Here is a 9645-nt window from a genome sequence, read left to right on the forward strand (position 1 = left end):
GTCTGTGGAGACACAGGATTGTAACCGAATGCGTCCTAGATGGCTGCGTTTCACCTGTGCGTAGTGGACGCTAGATGTCACTCTTGTAGTTTTGTATGAGCAGAGAAGGACTTTGAGTCAAGACTTCTCTGTTGGTTACATGCCTATTAAACTTTTACATTTACATTTACATTGGTTATTATCAGCATTGGCTTGGTTGCCTGTGTGCTAACACAGTTTTTCACCCCTACAAATAAATTATGTGGAACAACAAAACCAGACATTGTTGAATACTGGATAAACAGTTGCCCAGTTATTAAATAATTAAATAAGAATGGACATCTATTATGCCTACATAAATTCCAAATACTAGTTCAACCAAAAGTAGGCTACATTGTTGTAATAAAAAATGTTGTGTGTGAGTGTCTAAAGGTGTTTGGTTTTTAGGCTACTTTTAAGAAATTATAGAGATATATGCCTAATTTGAAACAAAGTGCTGTTTCTCCGTTATCAAATATCAACTTACTTCACTGACATACAATAAAGCATTTGTGATAAACACAGTTAAGGAGGTTTCATACGAGTTACTACAAAGAATTGATCCTGAAACTGAATACGGATTACAGGTGGAGATTACTACTCAGCCTGTAAAAACAGTTGTAGGACAATGTAGAAGGAAAATGTGTTTTTTATCTAGTCCAACAGAAGGATCCTTCTTTCAGAGCAGCACTGTCAAAATTCCATTTTCTGGGATTTTAGTTATTAATATCTTTAATTCATTTCAACATCAATTTTATGTGTATTGCAACCAAGGTTGACTGATGTGCTTTACAGGGTAAAAATACAAAAGAAATGTAAATACAAGGTAAAAGTACAGCAATAAAACATTAATTAGAATATTTTCTATTTCAATGTATTTATTTAAAAGGAAATATACAGTATATGATGTATTAATGATATTAAAATCACCAAGGACATTAACTATCATAGCTCAAAGGAAATTGATAACAAACTCTAAAAATGTCTGTTTCAAACTTCTCCATTAATGCTATGCAACATAACATTATTTGCCAAAACATAACAAAACGACATTGATATCTCTTCCTTTGAAACAACCCTTCTTGTTTCCATCTCTCATTTTTGGAAAGACTGTTTGGTCTTCATAATGTCTGCAGTTCAGAACAAAAACAGTTCCACATCCACTATAATGTATTTTTATAAAACCTTTATTTAAAACTTTTATACATGAAATGCACCAGTACATTCAAACCATTCCCTAACTTTAAAAGCCTTAAAAATAACCCTGATAATGTATCTTGGCCAGGACTTGAAGACTAAACACTTGCATGCTAACGTTGCATTATGGAAAATAGGATCTAGCATTTTTTGAGCTTGGTCCATACTAGAGACTGAAAATCACTTGGCTCCATGCTTATTTGACCATCGGTTCTTTAATGTGTCTCTTTCAAGTCTCCCTACATTTTAGAAATCTATGGAATCCGACTGTTTTGTGGTTGCACTTGACTTTACATATAAATAACTAATAATGATCCACCAGGGGGAGTTCTTTCCATAGCTGTTATCCTTCTGTGAAGCAGTAAAAGGCTAAGTTCAAAATGTCTGTGTGTCAAGTGTAGGCTATAATGTGTGTGTTTTTATGACCCTCTTGAGAACAGAACTATTGTTTTATCTTTGTTAAACAATAAAGAACGTCAAGTGAGAAATGAAAGATTAACAACAAATAGTACAAAAACATTAGTGACACAGTCTTTGCTGTGAGACTAACAGCATGAAGCTGGAAACAATCCATAAATCTGATTTTCCTCTTCATTAATTTCCACACAGGCTTTCTGCCAGCGATTCTTACCTCCAAGGACAAAGTTTCAGATTTTCACTGTAATCCATCACAGATCGGACATGATTTAATGAGGACTGTGGGCCCTTAAGGTCCTGAAGTCATCTTATTATAATCATCTTATTCACACCACCTTGAGAAGTGATAGATTCTGTTCTCAGGAGTCAGGAGTTATTGGTAACCATTATTTCTATATTCTCCAGAATCACCATCTTTCTATCTCTCCTCACACCTGTACAATCCTATATCTATTTGGTTTTGTGTTTTCTTGAACTTGTTCTGTTGTTTAGCATTATGTGATGGTGTTTTACTATTCTTTTGAGGACCAAGAAACAGCTGTATCAATAAATGCAAGAGGTTGTGCTATGTATCATTGATTGAAGGGAAAGGTTTTGCAGCACAAGGCTCAGTTTTTGCCAATTTTCTTTCTTTCACTGACTGAAGTAAAGAACTGCTTCAGTCATCTTGACACTAGCCTTCTGTACCTGTTTAGGCTATGTCAAGGGAATATTGATGATTTTGTCAATCTGATATTGTATATTATATGTAGTTGTCATTTATAAAAATCAATGCTGTTATGCACAAACACAAAAAGACTGCTCCTGCTTAGATCCCAAGGCTATCCAGTACCAGGACTCAACAGATCTCTTTTCAAGGAACTATAAGGTTCCTTCAGCCCATTGTTGTGTGCATTTCCACTGTGGTCTACAGAACTTCGAAGATTAGGCAAATTAACCAGCTGACATAGGCTGTAGGCCTGTACGCCTTACACAGCGATGCACAGGTATCATTATTTGTAACCACTACACTATCTATGTGCAAAATGTATAAATGAACATCAGATTTGATTGGAATACACTGAAAAACTATTGGCTTTGCTTCACCATTAAAACAGCTTTTTCTCATCAAGTTCATGTTTTGGAGAGGAGTAGAATGACTTCGGTCCGTGCAGAAACCTTCTGACTGGGTGCAGGACTGGACAGACTACATCTTACTGCTGAATCATTAATAGCTACAAGCATGTAGGCCTGGGGCTGACTGTGAAAATATTAGGCATCTTTGTCTTATTATAATAATAATTTTTATTATCATATGTAGCCATTGTGCTACAATTATGCTTCACACAATCTCTGCGACCTGACCTTTCTTTTCTCCGTGAGAGGGAAGAATTTAGAAAGTTGCGTGGCGCTGCAGAGAGCCCCCCATCTGCAGTAGTGCATGGATCATGGATCATCCAACCAGAGGGAACGATCACAAACCATTCACAGAGTGTCATACTAGCGACACACCCTGTACCGGAGAAGGAGTGGGGCGGACCAGGGACACGAGATCGCGGAGCCACTGGCCCGCTGTGGACGGTCAGGTGATCGTTCCCTCTGGCTGGATGAAGTCTCACTCTTCGCATGATCCATGATGATGGAGAAATATAGAGATTAACCTCTTAACATTCCTGTCAAATTCATGCAAAACGCCTATTCAAGGTATATCCAAAGTAAATTGAATGTAGTTCTTGAACCATTTGGAGTATATGCATGGTTTTGGGCTTCTCTGAAAGACAACAGTCAGGAGTGATTGTAAGTGCTACTGGAATTGATTAATATAAGTTTAAACACACTAAAACTAATATATTTTTCATCTGCGTTTGAAAATGCTTGCTAACAAATGCATGCACACAACTATAGCTGGGACTTAGTATTAGCTGGAAAACACTGTAGGGCCACGGCATAAAGCCTTACCTAGTCCAAGTTTAAATTTCCTACCAATACCATGAAAAATGGCTATTTTACACAGGTTTTTCTAAGTGTATGTCTTAGCGTATTTTTTCTAAATGAGGACCGGCCCTTGGCGGCAAGCGGATGCTGCTTCATCCCATCGTAAGCCAGGGATCGGACAGTGAAGCCGACCAAAGCCTGCATGGAGGGATCCATGTAGCGGGGTGGCTTCGTCCAGTAATTTACTGTCTATGGTATTAGCCGGTAGCTTGATGCAGATGTATTTTTTTTTTGGCTGGTAGATCATAAACTTCCTACTTAAAGCTGGATGTCGTTATTTTCGGGAATTTTATTGGCTACATGAAGTGCCAGTCTTCAGCCCAATTGCTTGCAATTGGCTCGGCCTACCCATGAAATAATAGGGGCTGGCCCTTCCTTACAGCGCGGGCGCTCGTTGGCTATTGCAGGCTGTGAGAGGGACATGTGAGCTCCTATTGGGTCGGATTTGGTGTCACAAAAGGTTAGAGTTCAGCGGCTAATTTGAATACAATATATCGTGGTTGTTTACATTCAGACTGGAGTTATTACGGTTATAATGACATATGAGCCACGTCTGCCGGCAAATATGAAACGATGCAGCAGTAGTCCCTGGGGATTTATTGATGTAATAATGTGTTTTGGACTAAATATTTTTACTGGATTGGATCATCTGGACCTTTGACAACGTAACAAGACCATTTTTGTTGGAATATAATCGATTGGTGGAGGGTTGCGAATTGCTCCCCCCCCCTCCCCTACCCAAGCGAGCAGTATCGCTATGGTGCCTGAGACAGGACAAAGATGTTATCTATGAGATAAAAGAGATTTCCAGTCAAGAAATGAGGTTTCTTTTAGATATTAAGAAATTATATAAAACCACATGTTTTTTTGAATATCATTGTTACTTTTTCATTAATAAACAACAGCCGCATGAAGAAATGAAGTGCTACATGATGTCTCATACTCCTATAATACATTATTTTTTATATTTATTATTTATATATTTTTTATTTATTATTTATATCTTGGGAGGGTTGGCTCATCTGGACTAACATACCAAAGTAAATGAAGAAATTCTCAAACACTATCACATCTAGTGCATCCAGTATGACCACTGACAGATACCAGGACAATGTAAGCCTCACTGTTTCTGCACCACAGCCCATTATAAACCACATAATACATGATGTTTACAAAGGCATTGTCAGGTGAGAATCAAGGCTCCTCTGGCTTTGCTTAATTAGATAAGCATGCAAATATTACCAAAATGTCTTTTTAATTTTTTGAAATACAACAGAAACACAAAGTAGTACTGACAGCCATAATTTCAGCTTGTGGTAAAACGGTGCAACGTTTTTAATGGGCATTTAGCATGTGAAAGTACAAATAACATATTTGTGTGCAACATTTTTAATGCAAATTTGGAAAGTATTTATTATTGGTCACTTGATAGGCACAGGTCTTGTTATATATCACCATTAGCAGTAAAAAGAAATACATGTTTTCCACCAGGGCAGTAAAATGTGAAGTTTAGCTGCTGATCTGAGCTTCTCTATCTATCTATCTATCTTATCTATCTATGGAGGGATTATTTGGTCAGAACTAAAACTAAAAGTCTAGTTTTTTTAACAGCAGTAAGATCAATAACAAACACAGGGACAGACGGGAACACTCGAAACACAGTGAAGTGAAAGAACAAATGGAGACACTATAGGAAAACACTGATGACAATTGCATTAATCACCATTCACTCCCTGGTCAAATGACATCGGCAGTGATGCAGGTAGTGTTCTCTGTTTCTGATTAGCGGATGTCAATCAGGCCTCAACGTTACATCCATATGTGTGTAGTAATAATACCATACTATGTCTGCCGGCTGAGACTTTATAGCTGCGCTGTTATGTTTTTCAGAGCACACAAACACTGTAAACACACACCTGTCACCTGCCCAGCATAGTGCTATTACCCAGAAACACAGCTTCTACACCTTATCTTTACAGTTTATACACACAGCCCACAGCGAGGTTAATAGCTGCATTTAAAACCTGCATGTACCGACAGTAACGCAACTCATGCATGTCAGCAACAGTTAGCCTAATATAGCTAACTTGCTAATGTTATCATATCTTACCTGCTGTACTGTCCGCTGCTTTCTCGTCAGATGGATAGCGTTCCTTTCACTGTTGACTTTGTGTGTGAGGCCACATGGACAGAAATGCTGTACACTTTTAGTTATGGTATTATAAATGATCGTCCTCCCTGCAGCCTTTGGGTCACGCCTCCTCATTTGCATACACAACTCAATCCTCAATCCTCAATCTTCAAATCCCCAAACCCCCCAATCCTAAATCCCCAATTTCTCAATCCTAAATCCTCAAACCTAAATGGCTAAATGACTAAATGCCCAATCCTAAATACAAAATCCCCAATCCTAAATGGCTAAATGACTAAATGACTAAATCCCCAATCCTAAATACCAAATTCATTTTTGACTTCGACTTTTAGTTTTTGATTTCGACTTTTAGTTTTAGACTTTTAGTTTTAGTTCGGACCCAATAATCTGTTACTGTTTCATTACCAATAATATTCATCAGCTGTTTGTCTCAGGAAGGTAACGGCACATTTCGGTCCACGTAACAAAGCCATAACAGAGGCTGGAGAACAAATACATGAAGTTACAATCCACCGACATATTTTTTCTACCAGGGCAGTAAAAGTTTAGCTGGCTGATCTGAGCTCATGCTGGAAGCTGCCGTTTTATTGCCAATTAGCGATCAGCTGATTCTCAAGAAGGTAACATACAAAGCAAAAACAGAGCGCTGGAGAGAGAGAGAGTAACTACATGAAATTAATCCAACTAACATAACACCACAAGCCAAAGCACAGCGCTGGAGAATAAACCAATCCAACTAACAATAAATGTTTTTCTACCAGTCAGTTAAGGTTTAGCTGGCTGATGCTTCCATGCTCTAAGCTAACGTTAAGTTTTATTGCCAATTAACATTACTGATCAGCTGATTGTCTCGCTAACATAACATAACCAGCAAAGCCAAACTACAGGCTGGAGAATAAGTAGGCGACATGAAATAATCCATATTTCACACCACTGACAGGTGAAACATGGCTCTCTGTGATTATGGCCAGCTAATAGCTAAAGCTAACAAACACACAACAGTTTTCATTTGCATCGCTAAAGTCTGACAAACAAAGTTAATTACCTGTCCAGCAGAAAACAGACAACTTCAGCTCCGCTTTGAAAACATCTGTCCCACATTAATTTTATGGCCTTCCATCTGGGAAAATCCACAATATCCGTGATTTCTGCCGTCAGCTGTCTGTCCTGACTCCTTCTGGCTGTCGGACCTCGTGCTAAATAACACGTGTGCTCCTTCCGTTGTCCAAATGTCACTTCTCTAATTCTAATACACCAGAAGTCTACTCGGAGACTGTATATTATTATTATTATTATTATTATTATTATTATTATTATTCCCTCTTCTTCTTCTTTGTAGGTATTCAATGTAGTGACGGGCATCTACACTACCGGAATTACACAAGCATAAGAAGAACTCGTGATGACGAAACGCTCTCTGTAGCGCTGTTTGTTACAAAATACAGCGACCTCCACAGCAGGGGGTGCCCGCGGTTATGTAGATATAAATGTCTCATTCTAAGGTAATAAAAACATAATGGTTTATTATGAAAGGTCTTTACACACCAAGGAAACCTAGTTATGGATCTTATATTGCATTTCTGTCAATAGAGCATCAGAAATATTACACACTGGACCTTTAAGTTACTGTAAGTCGTGTCAATTTTGATTGTACTGGCTGGTCTGACGGATCTGGAGGAAAGTTCTGTGGTCAGATGAAACAAAATCTGTAAAGAGAAGTGGTCAAAGATTCAACCAGAAGCTTCCCAGAAGCTCGTGGATGGCTATCAAAAACTATTTGAGGTGAAAATGACCAAGGGACAATTAACCAAATATTAACATTACTGTACTGTTTTTTTGTGACAAGGTAGTATGTGCTCCAACTTTTCCAATGTTCCCCAAAAAGTTGGTGGAATTATTGGGAAACCCAAACTGCCATCACATGTAAACTTTTGACCTCAACTCTGTGTGTGTGTGTTCTTGTTAGTCATTGGCTAATTTAAACATTTTTTCTTGACTTGCTGTTAGATAAGAAGATCTGCAGATGCAATTTGAACTGCAGGGATGTGGTACATTTTCATTGCCCTGTTTGTGACAAAAATTTCATTAGAAGAAATGACATGGAAAGACACCTGTGTCACGGTCTTCAGTTTTATTGTGGTGTTTCTTCTGTAATTTTATTATGTCCATTCCTGTGTTGCTCTGTGCCTCTGTGTTCTTGTTTAGGTTTGGTTAGTTGGTCATTGGTTCCTTGTTCTCTGTTGTATTTGGTTTCACATGTCCTTGTATATTGTCGCTAGCTTTACTTCCTCTTTTATTTTGGAGTGATTAGTTTCATGTGTTTTTGTCTAGCTTTGTTTCCTGTCTGCGTGATTGCTTATGTGTCTCACCTGTGTTAATTGCCCTGCCTGCTTGTGTTTGTATATATTGCCCTCACTTCTGTTTAATCCTCGTGGTGTCATCATCTTATGTCGGGTGTTCTGCCTCATGTTTGGTTTCCCTGGATTTTTGGATATTGTTGGATTTTACCCATGTTGGACTGCCTTTGTTGGCTTTTCCCTTTTGTTTAGACTCTTGCCGTGAATTAAGAAGTAAGCCTGTTTTGTTAGTATTCTTTTTTTGTTTTCTTAATGAACCGTTTGAACTGCATCCACCCAGCCACTGTCTGCATTTTGGGTCCACACTGTTTCCCTGCCGTAACACTCAGTCTACCTGATACCACACAACAGACATCGACTTCAGCTGCTCCTTGGTCCGACCATAACCTAGACCCTAGTCCATCTGCATCTCTTCTCAAACATATCCAGAAGAAACGCAATAAAGAATCGAAGGACATAACGCTGAGTGACCATTTAAAGAGTGTCTGTGCAACCCGTTCTCACTCCCAAGTCGTCACATATGGACGCTTGGTCAAGAGCCATAATCGTCAGTTTGTGACGCACTAGGGATCCTTTTTACGTCATAGTTTGACGTATTGAGGGAAGCACTGTTGTGTCAGTTTTTGATGGTAAAGGCAAGTATGATATTTAAGAGAAAAGACGAAGTAAGGAGGTGATTGGGGTGGATAGAGGGCCAGAACCCGGACCTTGAAGCAGGAGAACAGGGTTTGTGTCCCGTGCGAAACAAAAGATTAAATGTTTTTATTTAGGCGAGTGAGGTAAATTGACATTAACGTTAGTTAACTTAAGTCTTAATTGACATACATAGCTATTTTAACCCAAACCATGATCTTTTCCTAACCTTAACCAAGTACTTTCTGTGCCTAAACCTAACGAAACTGCAACGTTTCACGACTTTAATTATGCGCATTTCAACATGGCAATGTATCGAAACGATACGTTTTATCTTGAAAGTGTAACCGGATATTGCATATTTATTGTTGCTAAGCGTTGCTAACTTGACTGTGGATCCCTAAACGTCAATAATTGATGCAAAAGGGCTACCCAAGTCTTTAAAAAGCGACGACAAAGGGCCTTGACCATGCGTCAGACATTTGACGAGTAGGGAGTGAGACTGTGTTGGTCTGTGTGGATGCTACAAAGTGGATATGTGCTGTCCGAAAAGCAAGTCACAGCTTTTCTGTGCCCATACATGTCCCAAAAAAAACTGGGGTCCTGTGCATAAGGTTCAGTGTGAATTGGAAGAATGCAGGCAGTACAGTGTAATGGCGTTTCGAAGTGAATTTAAGTTTAGCCATTGTGAACACAGCACAAAGACACTGTCTATCCACCATCGGCTGAAAACTTGAAGAGACTTGTGCAGTACATATATAGTCATAAAGCTTCCAGCCAACCTAACAGATGACTTTGTGAAATGTCAGTACATCTTGAGTAGGTTTGTAGTCCACTAGCTATAGACCTGTTCAAATTGGCAGGTAGGCTACAGTACAGTTTATTGCTAATATCCAG

This window comes from Micropterus salmoides, unplaced genomic scaffold, assembly GCF_014851395.1.
Source record: "Micropterus salmoides isolate LMB-PRFRI ecotype aquatic unplaced genomic scaffold, ASM1485139v1 Ms_hic_scaffold_14, whole genome shotgun sequence".
Taxonomy (NCBI): domain Eukaryota; kingdom Metazoa; phylum Chordata; class Actinopteri; order Centrarchiformes; family Centrarchidae; genus Micropterus; species Micropterus salmoides.